The sequence below is a fragment of the Rhinopithecus roxellana genome, chromosome 16, assembly GCF_007565055.1.
Source record: "Rhinopithecus roxellana isolate Shanxi Qingling chromosome 16, ASM756505v1, whole genome shotgun sequence".
Classification (NCBI taxonomy): domain Eukaryota; kingdom Metazoa; phylum Chordata; class Mammalia; order Primates; family Cercopithecidae; genus Rhinopithecus; species Rhinopithecus roxellana.
In genome coordinates, this window is record NC_044564.1 from 105,264,340 (window position 1) to 105,276,837 (window position 12,498).

Consider the following 12,498-nt stretch of genomic DNA (forward strand, 5'->3'; position numbering starts at 1 on the left):
ATTTTAATTTGCCAACAAATCCTAATGTGGACGTAGTCAAGTTGTGAAATAAAGTGATTTTTGGTATGGAAATATGTGTGAAGACAGACTGTTAGTCTTTGCACTTTAACAACTAGCTGATACACTTACGTCAAATGGATGAAAACATACAAAAGCACTGTTTTTGGATAAAGACTTCTGGGTGGTTAGAAGAATGTGCAGATCTAACTACTCCCATTAAGACCATTGATCAAAATGAAAAATGCTTATTCAGGTGGAGAGCTCTATCAGTTTTAGTCTTATTGCATGCCAGAACCACTAAGGAATTACTGCTAAATATAGGACAAATGGACTTGAGGAAATCACTGATGACTAACTTCAAACTCTGCCTCCTGAGATCACCACAGGTGAGTGGAAACAATCAAGGTGCAAAGCCAGTAAAGCCCCCTCATTTGGAGATGTGAGGGGTAGAAACAGAGATAGAGTATAGGGTAGATGCAGTATAAAGAAAACACTGTTCGTGCTTCATCACCATGGATTAAAATCGTTTGAAAGCTTCAACGCTAGCAGGCAGTGTTTCAAGCGGAAATCTGGCTGCTAGTGGAATCTGAGTCCTTATATGGAAGGCATCAGTACTAGCAAGGACACACATACAGCCCTAAAGCAAGACCTAGGAGAAAAAGTTGGTGCTCTACTCTCCTAGGGAACTAGAAGGAACCGGCTCTGTCCTGGGTATACTTTTCTAATTTTAGAGTGCTAAAGAAGCTCTTCTCACAGGGACCTGAGTGAATCCTTTCTCCTTGGAACAAAGGACAAGAAAAAAAAGGATTTTCCCGCAGAAGTAAGGAATACTCATTTTGTTGAGATACTATTTTTAGGTTCAAGGGAATGAATTGATAATGACAGTTTATATTTTTACATTTTATTGACTAGCAGCAATTTTATTTTTTTAGAGAGGGAGCCTCACTGTCTCAGGCTGGAGGGCAGTGACCTAGCAGCACTTTTTGAATACAGTCATGCACCACATAATATTTCAATATCCGACTACATTGTATGACTATGGTCCCTTAAGATTATAATGGAGCTGAAAAATTCCTATTGCTTAGTGATGTAACATCATAGTGCAACATACTACCCTTTCTGTTTAGAAACACAAACACAACATTGAGTTACAGTTGCCTACATTATTCAGTACAGTAATATGCTAGAAAAGTTTATAGTCTAGGATCATAAGGCTATACTATCTAGGTTTGTGTAAGTATACTTTATGATGTTTGCACAACAATGAAATTGCCTAATGAGGCATTTCTCAGAACCTGTCTCGTCGTTAGGCAACGCATGACTGTATTTTATTTCTAACGCCATGTTATTTGAACTGTGGGTTCACCAAATATAACCTGTTCGACAAACTTGCAAAGAAACCAGCTAAGTATAATTTAAAATGAGGAATAGAAAAGAAGGTTATTATATTCATTCACCAGTGGGATCTGGTTAGACCCATTCATCTTCGTTTCAATGACAATATTGTTTTCCAAAATACATGTTCTGTTTGTTTTTTTGCGAATTCTGCCTATTCTTTCATTATGATTTCTATTATTTTGCCCTTTTAATCAAGTTATATGTCTTTATTTTATTTTCTGTTAGTTCTGTTATTTTTAGCTTTTCAGTTCCTAACTCTTGTTGACAACCTCCACCGACTCTTACTCAGTGATTTATTTCCTCATGTGGTGCTCTTCTTCACTGGGGTGGTTTTGTTTATGGGACTCTCTTATGCCCTTAGTTGCAAAAGAGTCCCTTTAGAGCAATTATGCATTTCCTTCTGCCAGCATACTGTAGCTCTTAAAGATCCGAAGCATTTTCAAATGATAATTTCTCAGTTTGTGGCTCCTGAATTATGCAAATATTGTAAATTTATATCTGTTGCAGGGCTGCAGTTTTGATTTCTCATAAGTACCTTATGTTTTTTCTTTTTTTCTCCCCATCCAAAGCCCCAAAGAACAAACTTCTTCATCGCTTCCCCAAACTAGTAGATTACCTTTTTCCAGTTCTAGTGGCTGGCTATTCCTAAGGCTCCAGGTTTTACATAAGGGCTTAGTTCCAGCTCACCTGCCTCATTAAAGCTCAGCCTTGTGCTTGGACATTAAAACCCAGCTACTGGCTCCTGAGGCATATAGCCAAGTATAGAATTTTGGGGGGCTACCGAAGTATCAGTTCTGCTTTCTGCTATTCAATTTTTAAAATTTATTTTGGGCACTGAGAATTTCCTTTTTGTTGTTTTCTGTTTTTAAGGTTGTATATGGTTTATATAACAATAATTATATTTTATCCATCATTTCTATGAGTTTATAAAGGAAAGCTCAGTCGACCATGTTGGAGGAGGTCTTCTCATTTACTTTTCGTGAAGAACATCAGTGATCTTTGTTTTGCTCCTCCCGAGTCTTCCTTACAGAGCTCACATTCCATATTCAAAGTCACTTTTCCTAAAAATCAGTAATTACTTCTCTAACGAAGTCTGGTACTAGGTCTTAAGGAAGTATTTTCAGCAAGGCGCAGTGGCTCATACCTGTAATCCCAGCACTTTGGGAGGCCAAGGTGGGCAGATCAGGAGGTCAGGAGATCGAGAGTATCCTGGCCCCAACATGGAAACCCCATCTCTACTAGAATACAAAAATTAGCTGGGTGTGGTGATGCGTGCCTGTAATCCCAGCTACTCGGGAGGCTGAGGCACAAGAATCGCTTGAACCCAGGAGGTGGAAGTTGCAGTGAGCCAGGATCTTGCCACTGCACTCCAGCCTGGTGACAGAGGTTTTTTTAAAAAAAAAAATTTCATGTACTACTCATAAAGTAAGTTCTATTCTTGTTTCATATTCGTTTCTTTCTGTTTTTCCAGTTATCCTTGGGTTTTATCACTTGCATGCTGGTTAATAGCCAGAGCTACCTATCTCACCTCTCTTCTGCTTTGTCATACCCCTTCTTTTATGGGGATAATTATTGGCTTCTGTTCCTCAAATGTTATTCTCATTTCATAGTTCTCCTTGTCATGGTAGTCCATTGTTACTTTTTATTTGAAATCCACACACATCTGCCTGATCCTCCTCCAACTGGTTCCTTTTTATTACCAAACTCAATTCTTACTAGATTCAAAGAGAGTCTTCACTCTCAGAATTTTTGGTTTATAAAACCAAAACTGCTTCTGCAGTTAACATCTCCACTACCTCTTATACCACTCTGCAGTCCTCTACAGTCAACAAATATATCCTAACTTAATCTTCTACTTCAACAAGACTCTGCCCTCTCTAAAATTTATATATATATATGTTTCTATATAAAAATGGTACCTCTTCACTCTGTATAAACCTTTGGTGAAAATTACGCACAAAGTTAATTGTAACCTCTCTTCCTTGGATTACCATGTCTTTTTTTTTTTTTTTTTTTTTTTTACCTGTTGTGAACTTATGCACCAACCAATGACAAAAGAAGGTGCTCACTAACTTTGTTGGTGGATAGATCAATCAATGGATTCAATAGGCATTTATAGAATGCCTGCATTGTGCCAAGAATTGTGTTATGTGCTGGGAATCAAAGACGAATAAGATGTGTGCCTGTCTCCAAGGAATCCATAGTTGAGTGGAGAACGCTTATATAAAGATGTTACCCAGGAGAAATGAAGAGTGAAAGGCAATCATGTAAATAGAGTAGATTGCACAGGCAATGGCACAGAAGATAAACATAACATATGATGCAAGAAGTATCAAGATTTAGTGTAAGAGAGCCACAGAAGGCAGGTTATGGAGCATTTTATGCACCATCTTAACTTCATCATTCCTGAAGCATCGGTGTTCACTTCTCCATCTCTTTCTTTGCACATGCTGAACTTGAAATATCCTTTGACTCTTCACTTCTTCCCCTTGTGTATTTCTACATGTATTTAAACCCCAAATCTGATCCATTTCTTAAGTTACTTACAACCTCTTCCGTAATCCCTTAACCCTTTATCCACACTTTTCTTCTGACCTCCATTCCCATTGTGACGTACCTTTATGATACATATTGGTGCTTGTCACATAGTAGATACTTAAAAAATATTGAATATGAATAAGTTCAGGGGTTGCATTTTCTGCTCACTCATTAAGGTACAAGAAAAGAATAGTTTAAAAAAGAAAAAAATACTTGAAAATATACAATATATTTCACAAAATAGTATTTTAAGGTTCAGTGAGTTCATTGTAGTGATCACTTCTCAATAACCTAATACTGAAAACTTAAAACAAAAACCTGTTATCAACACATTCTATTTGTATAAGATCATCAGCGACCACTGTGATAGTAGGCTAAGGAATGTACCACGAAATATTTATGCCAGCTGTATGCTTCAGAGGGCTCTCGGCACCATATTCTTTTCCTCTGGTTGCAATTTTTTTTTGCCAGTAAAGTAAAAACAAGCTTCTATGCTTTATGAACAGCTGCAGATTTGGGTTGAAAGAATCTAATTCAGCTACTACTTTCTTAGTTGCTGTCGAGGTATAATTACCAACCCTCCTTTGTATTATCTTATTAATTACACAGACTCCTGTTACATACATTTATTTATATGTTTGTCGCCCACTGTGAGCACCTGGATGTCAGCGGTCTTGCCTTGTAAGTGCCTATAAACCCAGCATCCAGTCCAATTCTGGATACAGAGCTGTGCTCCATAAGTGTTAATTGAAGGGATAGGAACTACATGAACATACAAAGATTATAAAAATGGTCATTCTCTCCAAACCAGAAACTACTGTTTTCCAGATTTTTTCAGATGAAAGTTTGTTGTTGTTTTGTTGTTATTTTTACCATATTTAAGTTCCTAGGTAATTACCTGCATACTCCATCAAACATTAGTGTGCATAGAAACTCAGGAATTACCTTGATCACTCTCTTCCCTTTCCCATGCTGGCCTTATCTCCACACATTGACTTCCACTCCCACCTCTATCCCATTATAGGTAGGTGGGAAATGGGGAATTCATAGACTTCTGTGCGTTCTATTTTGGTCTCCTCACTCCCTATAGTCCGTTCTCCCCAAACTCCACCCCACCATAAGAGTGTGGTTTTGTGCTTTGGTTCCTGAGCGTCTTCAGACCATGATAATGTGTGGCATCAATACATTTCTGAGAATTAGATGATGTGTTTTTAAATAACAGCAATTGTAGGAAATCCACAGTGGAGTTCAGGTGAGGCTTCAGCAATCCAAATCATGTTCTCTTTATGTCCCTTGTCAATAGATGATGAAGATCGTGTCTCCAAGTCTTTTCTACCGTTGCCAGTATCCTCTCCCAATCTCCTGTGGGCAACTTCTTTGGGAAAACACTCATGCAATTTCATAAGGACAAGCAATAATGTAAGGCATGGAATGGTCTAGGTACATACGTAATAAAAACATCTTTCTGTCCTTATGCTAAGAAAAGAAAGATCTTTTAAAAATAAACCTGTTTACATTAATGTCACTATGTTAAAATATAAAGTAAAGCAGTTCATTTCTTTGCTGCTACATGTCTAAAATATGTATATTGCAACTGGGAACAATCGTTTTACATTTGTGTAAATAAATATCCATTCAGATGACTTTACAAAAACAAAAGCTTTTTGTGCCTGAAAATTTAATCCTTCACATTTTAAGAGAAAGAAAATGCTTGCAGTTTTTAGACAACAGTTTTCCCCATTGTTGCCTTTCAAGGATTTAAATAATCTTTTATTTCACACTTAGTTTGAATTATTTATGATTATTAGAAAGTAATTTTATTGCTTAAAATATTGATTTATACTTGTGCTATACTTAGTTCCATCCACGTTTCCTAAGTTACTTCATGTAATACATGTAATTTCCTTTTCATAGATGAAGAACGTGGATCTTGGAACTAGGCTTTGATCACAGAGCAGAGGTGAGATGAAAATCCATCCACTCATTCAACAAATAATTGAGTGCTTACAAAAATTTCTGCTGTATGGAGCTTATATTGTAGTGAATATCAATTCTTATTTTATTGATTATAAAGCAGAACTTTTTGCAACAATTTTACACTACCCTGGGAGTACCTATCAGTCTTCATGCCTCAAGTAATTGTCCTTTCCATGTGACTATGGAAGCCCTCAAATCTTTGAAACACCAGATGACCCATTTCACCAGATGCTTGGACATTCTCCGTCGAGTTTGGATTTATAATGGGTACCTAGATTTAGGTCAAGAACATAAAATCTGAACCGCTTAGGCACTGCTCATAAGGAGTAAATTCCTAGTGAAAAAGCAAGGTCCCTCAGGAATGATTGCTATAGCAGGCTAAAAGGTAGATTTATAAATGTTTATAAAAAGCAGATTGGATTTAGCAGAGGTAGCAGTGATGACCAGGAGCAATAGGAGGAAATGTTCTTAATAGTGCTGTTTGGTGGCATCTTCTTTTTATACAAAGAAGTCTTGCAAGCATTTCTACTTGAATGACTAATTTGGAGTAATTTTTAGTTTGTGTATTTTTATTAATAGGATCCAGGAATATAATAACCTGGTGAGAATATCTCTGTGAATGGCAATCAAATTTTTCTTATTCATGAAACTCATAAATAAGCTATAATCCAGCATTTTATAACTAGGGAAAATAAAACTGGGGTCCTGTGGTTTGAGAGGCTAAGGGAATTTAACAGAACACTGGGGGATTTACAGTAGATTTATGATGAAGATACATTCTAACTGGAAGCTTAATTGTGATTTAAATTATAGGTCAAGTTGTGCAATGCATTTTCTTTTTACGGGGAAATCTTTAGCGAGATAGAGTGTGCTTGTTTAAAGAGGAAACCGAACAAATGAGAAAACATTGCATTTTCTGTTTTTCTTTTAAAATTTCAAGCTGTTTTAAGTCAAATTGCCCCTGAGTTCCTGATGATGGGTGTGGTGAAACTGCCTTGTTTTACTTTCTTGCCTTCTTTTCCAGAGCAGTTATTTTACCTGAAAATAACAAAAAGATATAGGCAGCATATCAGCCAGCAAACTAATATGGAAACCAGAGATGAAGGACACTCAACCTGTCTAGAATTGTGACATCCTATAATGTTAGGCTGAGTTGTATAAAATTAGCAAGTAATATGGATAAAAGGGCCCTTGAAAAGTTATTGCCACTCATTTTGCAAATGGGAAAATTGAGGCTTCTACTGATTTTCCTAAATTTTTTATCTCAAGTACTTTTAAGGTCTCATGAGGAAATAAAATGTATGTACAAATAATTTTAATTGAAAGTATAAAAAAATTGCTTCCCTGAAAAATAAAACTCAAAACAGATAACAAAAGATTGATTCTGTAGGGAGGATTTCTACTGGGAAAAGTACAGTTAAACCTGACAGCCCAGACACTTACTCTCTAACATTTCCCTACCCCTTGGCAGAATCCTTCAATAATTAACACCAGGACAACCACTTCAACCACGGATGTGTCAGAGGCATTTGAACCAGAGCAACTCCATCTTGAATGCAGGCTGGGCAAAGTGAGGGTGAGACTGGCTGGGCTGCATTCCCAGGAGGTTAGGCATTCTTAGTTACAGGATGAGGTAGGAGGTTGACACAAGATACAGGCCACAAAGACCTTACTGATAAAATAGTGTGGTACAGAAGCTGGCTAAAACCCACCAAAACCAAGATGGGGACAAAAGTAACCTCTGGTAGTCCTCACTACTCATTATGTGCTAATTATAATGCATTAGCATGCCAAAAGACACTCCTGCCAGTGCCATGACAGTTCACAAATGCCATAGCAATGTCAGGAAGTTACACTTTATGGTCTAAAAAGGGGAGGAACTCTCAGTTCTGGGAATTGCCCACCTCTTTCCTGGAAAACTCAGGAATAATACATGCTTTGTTTAGCATATAATCAGAAATAACTATAAGTATAATTAGTCAAGCAGCCTATGCCACTGCTCTCTGTCTATGGAGTAGCGATTCTTTTATTCCTTTACTTTCCTAATAAACTTGCTTTCACTTTACCCTATGGACTCACCCCAAATTCCTTCCTGCATGAGGTCCAAGAACCCTAGCTTAAAGTCTTGATCAGGACCCTTTTCTGGTAACATGTTCCTGGTGACCACAAAGTGATTAAACTAAGGAGACTCCCTATCCAAAGGAAATAGATTAGAGCACTAATTGGATGACTTTGGGTAAGGGGTAGGAACCATTTTACCTGGTTAAAGGATGGAATTGGGTTAGAAGCACAACTTAGGAGAGTTAGAGTCTCTCCTAAGACAGACAGCTTAAAGGCCCTTTTTAATAAAAGGCAAGGACACTTGATGGAACTTAGATTCAAGGCCCAAATTAGGAATGTTAGAGCCCTTCCTAGGATTAAGGGGATTAGAAGTCCTTCTTGATTAAAAATGGATTTGACATTATAGGATATTAACTGTTACTCTCTTTGGATTAATCTGCCTTGCACTCTTTGCTGATGGCTGTGAGTGACAGGATTAGGTGTATATAGGATCATTGGATATGGGGAAAACTTGAAAACTGATGAGACAATTGGCCACCTGAACTTTAGATTCTGCAATGGATGGGTCTTTCTCTGACCTCCCTGAGCTCCTCGTTTTGCCCAGCCTGCTGCAGGCAATGCTGTTCTCCTTTTCTTTCTTTTCTGTTTTCTATCTTTTCTGTTACTCAGGGCAACTGTCTGTGGTTTCAGTTGGCTCAGAGACCACATGTTGAAACTCCTGGTCAGAAGATCATTCCACACCACTTTGAGTGGATCAAAGATGACAAGGCCCAACCAGAGTCATGTTTGAGCCTTGCCAGTTTGATACTGGGCGCTAAGCAGAGTGGCTAATGTCTATGTTTTGTCACATGTATTTTGCTCTGGCTGGTTTGGAAAATGTTAATTTGGTTACCCCAATTCAATCTCTTGGGTGACATCTTACAAAATTTAGAGGCTTTTGCCTATGGTTTCATGAAATGGAAAAAGGTGATTTCCCTTTGTGTTGTGGTTTGGCCCCTAGGGCTATAGTGCCACAAGACAGGTCACTGGGGCTGCTCAGGGAAAGGGAAATCAGAAGCCTGGCATGCCAGCAAAAGGGTAAGGTTCTTACCATTCAGACTTCTGGCCTGTCTGTGCAAACAAGTTATAGGAATGGTAAATTTCACTGTTTATTTCTTGTGAAGTTTTAATTAATAGGAAAAAGAAATTTTCCATTAAGGTCGTCTTAAGCTGTAGTGAATTTGGTGTACTTTGTCCTATAAATTTTTCTTTCCATATTGTTCTGTCAGAAGAAGGGGTACCTTAGGATAGAATACAGGGTTAAGCCCCCATGTGGTGGTTAATACTGAGTGTTAAATTGATTGTATTGAAGGATGCAAAGTATTGTTCTTGGGTGTGTCTGTGAGGGTGCTGCCAAAGGAGATTAACATTTGAGTTGGTGGACTGGGAGAGGCAGACTCGCCCTTATTCTGGATGGGTACCATCTATTCAGCTGCCAGCTTGGCTAGGATAAAAGCAGGCAGAGGAATGTGGAAAGACTAAACTGGCTGAGTCTTCTGGCCTCCATGTTTCTCCCATGCTGGATGCTTCCTGGCCTTGAACATCAGACTCCAAGTTCTTTAGCTTTTGGACTCTTGGACTTACACCAGTGATTCATCAGCGGCTCTTGGGTCTTCAGCTACAGACTGAAGGCTGCACTATTAGCTTCCCTACTTTTCAGGTTTTGGGACTGGGACTGGCTTCCTGGCCCCTCAGCTTGCCGATGGCCTATTGTGGGACTTCACCTTGTAATCATGTGAGACAATTCTCCCAAAAAATTCCCCATTCATCTATTCATCTATCCTGTTAGTACTGTACCTTCAGAGAACCCTGACTAATACACCCTATAAGACTGCTGTTCAAGAGAGCCCATCAAACTGGTCACTTACAAACTTTGCTTCAGGTCCCTGAAACAAAACAAAACAAAACAAAACAAAACAAAACAAAACAAAAGCAAAACTGAAGTTTCCCTCTTGTCTTGTTTTATGGTCTTGGGAGTTTGACCTTATAACCATGTGGCAGTACTTCCTCTTTGTCTCTGTCATCCAGAGGATAGGAACTTTGGGGTTCATATCATACCTGTAAAAATTATATTGAGCAGTTAAAAGGCTTTTGGCTGCTCTAGACTCCTTCTGAGAAAAGCAATGGAGACTGCCCAGTGCTGTAGAACAACTTCTGACTTCCTTTTTTGAATTTTCCTTTTTCTGAGTACCTGGGAGGTTACCTTTGGTAAAGTTCAAAAGCCAGAAGTATTTGCTGTTTGCCTGGCTAGAGTCTGATAATGAGATTTTTTTTTTATTTTAAGAATGCTATGGTTAAAAGTCAGCTTCATTAAAAGTGTATATTCAAGCTCTAATAGCCTGGGACTCCTTGGGAAAAACAGGAAGCACCACAGACCCTGTTTGGGGAAAAACCTCTGCTTTCTTCATGAAAACCCAGAAATTGAAATCAGATAGATCCCTCTCAAAATCTAAGGCTCTCCTCTGTTTTGCATTGTGATGTGTGACATTATTGACTTTTAGGGGTATCAGAAATTACTTTGCATTATGAGAGAGCTTTGGTGTGTAATAACTAGGTAGGAAATATACTTTTGGGGAGGCTAATGGCAGTTATGGGGAGATACTTGGCACTTTACATGTTTGGATTAGAGAATCATGTTCTTGGCCACCTAGAAAGTTTGAAACTGTCCCCATTCCCCACTGAGAGATAAGACTCCCATGGGAGATGGGCTGATTCCCTCTTTTTAAAAATTTAACTCTAAGTTCTGGGATACATGTGCAGGATGTGCAAGTTTGTTACATTGGTAAGCATATGCCATGGTGGTTTGCTGCACCTATCAACCCATCACCTAGGTATTAAGCCCCACATGCATTAGCTATTTATCCTGATGCTCTCCCCAACAGGCCCCAGTGTGTGTGGTTCCTCTCCCTGTATTCATGTGTTCTCATTGTTCAGCTCCCACTTATAAGTGAGAACATGTGGAGTTTGGTTTTCTGTTCCTGTGTTAGTTTGCTGAGAATGATGGCTTCCAGCTTCATCCATGTCCCTGCAAATGACATGATCTCATACCTAATTCCCTCTTTTCTTTGGAGATCCAGGATCTAATATAAAAATAAGACCCTTAATTTTGGGGCTCTGTTTTGCCTTCCAGCTGTGCCTGCTTATTAGGCCCTGGAAACTGCATGCTTTCTCAGTCCTATTCCTCCAAGGGCTCCACCCTAAAGCCAGCAATCCAATTAAGAAACTTGCAAATGGAAAATCTTACAAGTACTGAATTTTCTGTCTGTCTGCATATTTACATGTGTGTGTGTGATGTTTATACATAAAAGAGCTCTGATTAATTGGTTTAAAGATAATAGGTAATTAAAGCAAATATTGTCAGAAAAATAAAAACAAATGCCTTTTAATTCATGTAACTTTAGTAATATTTAGGAATTACAGACAATTTTAAAGATTATTGGTAAAATAAAGACATTTGGTCTGAATTAGCCCAGTCAGATTTAGGTTTGCCAAATACTTTAATATCATAAACTGCTTCTTTAACTTGATAATTGTTGAACTTACCTGCTTTGGAGCCATTAGATTCCAGGTAAGGCATGGGAACATGTGGAGTTAGCCATGCCCCCCAGCTATGCTGAAAAAGGACCTTATCTGGATTTATCTCTAGTGTCTTAGGCTCCACACTTGATAGATAATTAAAAACCTTACTTACCAGATTTTTCACCAAAAATAAAAGTTGCTCAGTTAGCATTGTAACATTTAATTGAGTCTACTGAATAAACAGTTTTACGTGCAATGTGTGTAAGGACAGTGACGTGTTTTTGGTAAAAAAAATTATAAGAAGGCATGGGAATATGGATTTTTTTTTTGGCCTAGTTTAGAGGCCTAAAATTTTTTTCAAGCTATATAGAAAAAAGATGAAGGTTTAAACAAGTTGTGGAAGTTTTGTGAACAATTAATCTTATAAAATAAATTCTGTGTGTGAACATATTAGCTACAATTAAAGAGGGTATTCAGGTTTTTTCATAAATTGAACATTGGAATAAAAGCACAACAGGGTTTTCTTAGAACACTGATCTGCTCTTTAACAAAAAATTGTAAAGGGTTATAAAAGGTTTATGAGAATCTTACCTTATGATCTAACTGATTAAGATTGGATAAATTTGTCTATAAGGTTTTATTAAGAATTAGGTTTGGCATCAATACTGCATTAATGTAAAGGTGAAATTTGGCTTTCTCTGTTGAACAAGATTTTCATGTTATTTATTAAAAAATATTAAAATAGTTTTGTTTTCCTGGGGAAGGAAAGAGTCAGATTGTTTGGAAAGCTAAGTCTTCCCTCTATTAAGGAGCAAAAGATTTATTTGTGTAAATAAGTTTTAGGTATGTGTTCCAAAATTATGGGAAACTCCTATAATTCTGCTATGATTTAGTGCATGTTATTAATAGTCATAATTATTATGTAAAATTGTTGTATGCCACAGAAGTAACCAAAATTTTCTTGTC

General features: G+C 37.7%; 1 long non-coding RNA gene across 1 annotated transcript; it reads left to right on the forward strand.

Moving 5' to 3' along the window:
• Window positions 1-12,289, forward strand: LOC104662984. The gene is made up of 3 exons (XR_748068.2): window positions 1-386; window positions 5,240-5,355; window positions 5,851-12,289. It is a non-coding gene; the product is annotated as an uncharacterized LOC104662984 (long non-coding RNA).
• The last annotated feature ends 209 nt before the right edge of the window (window positions 12,290-12,498 follow it).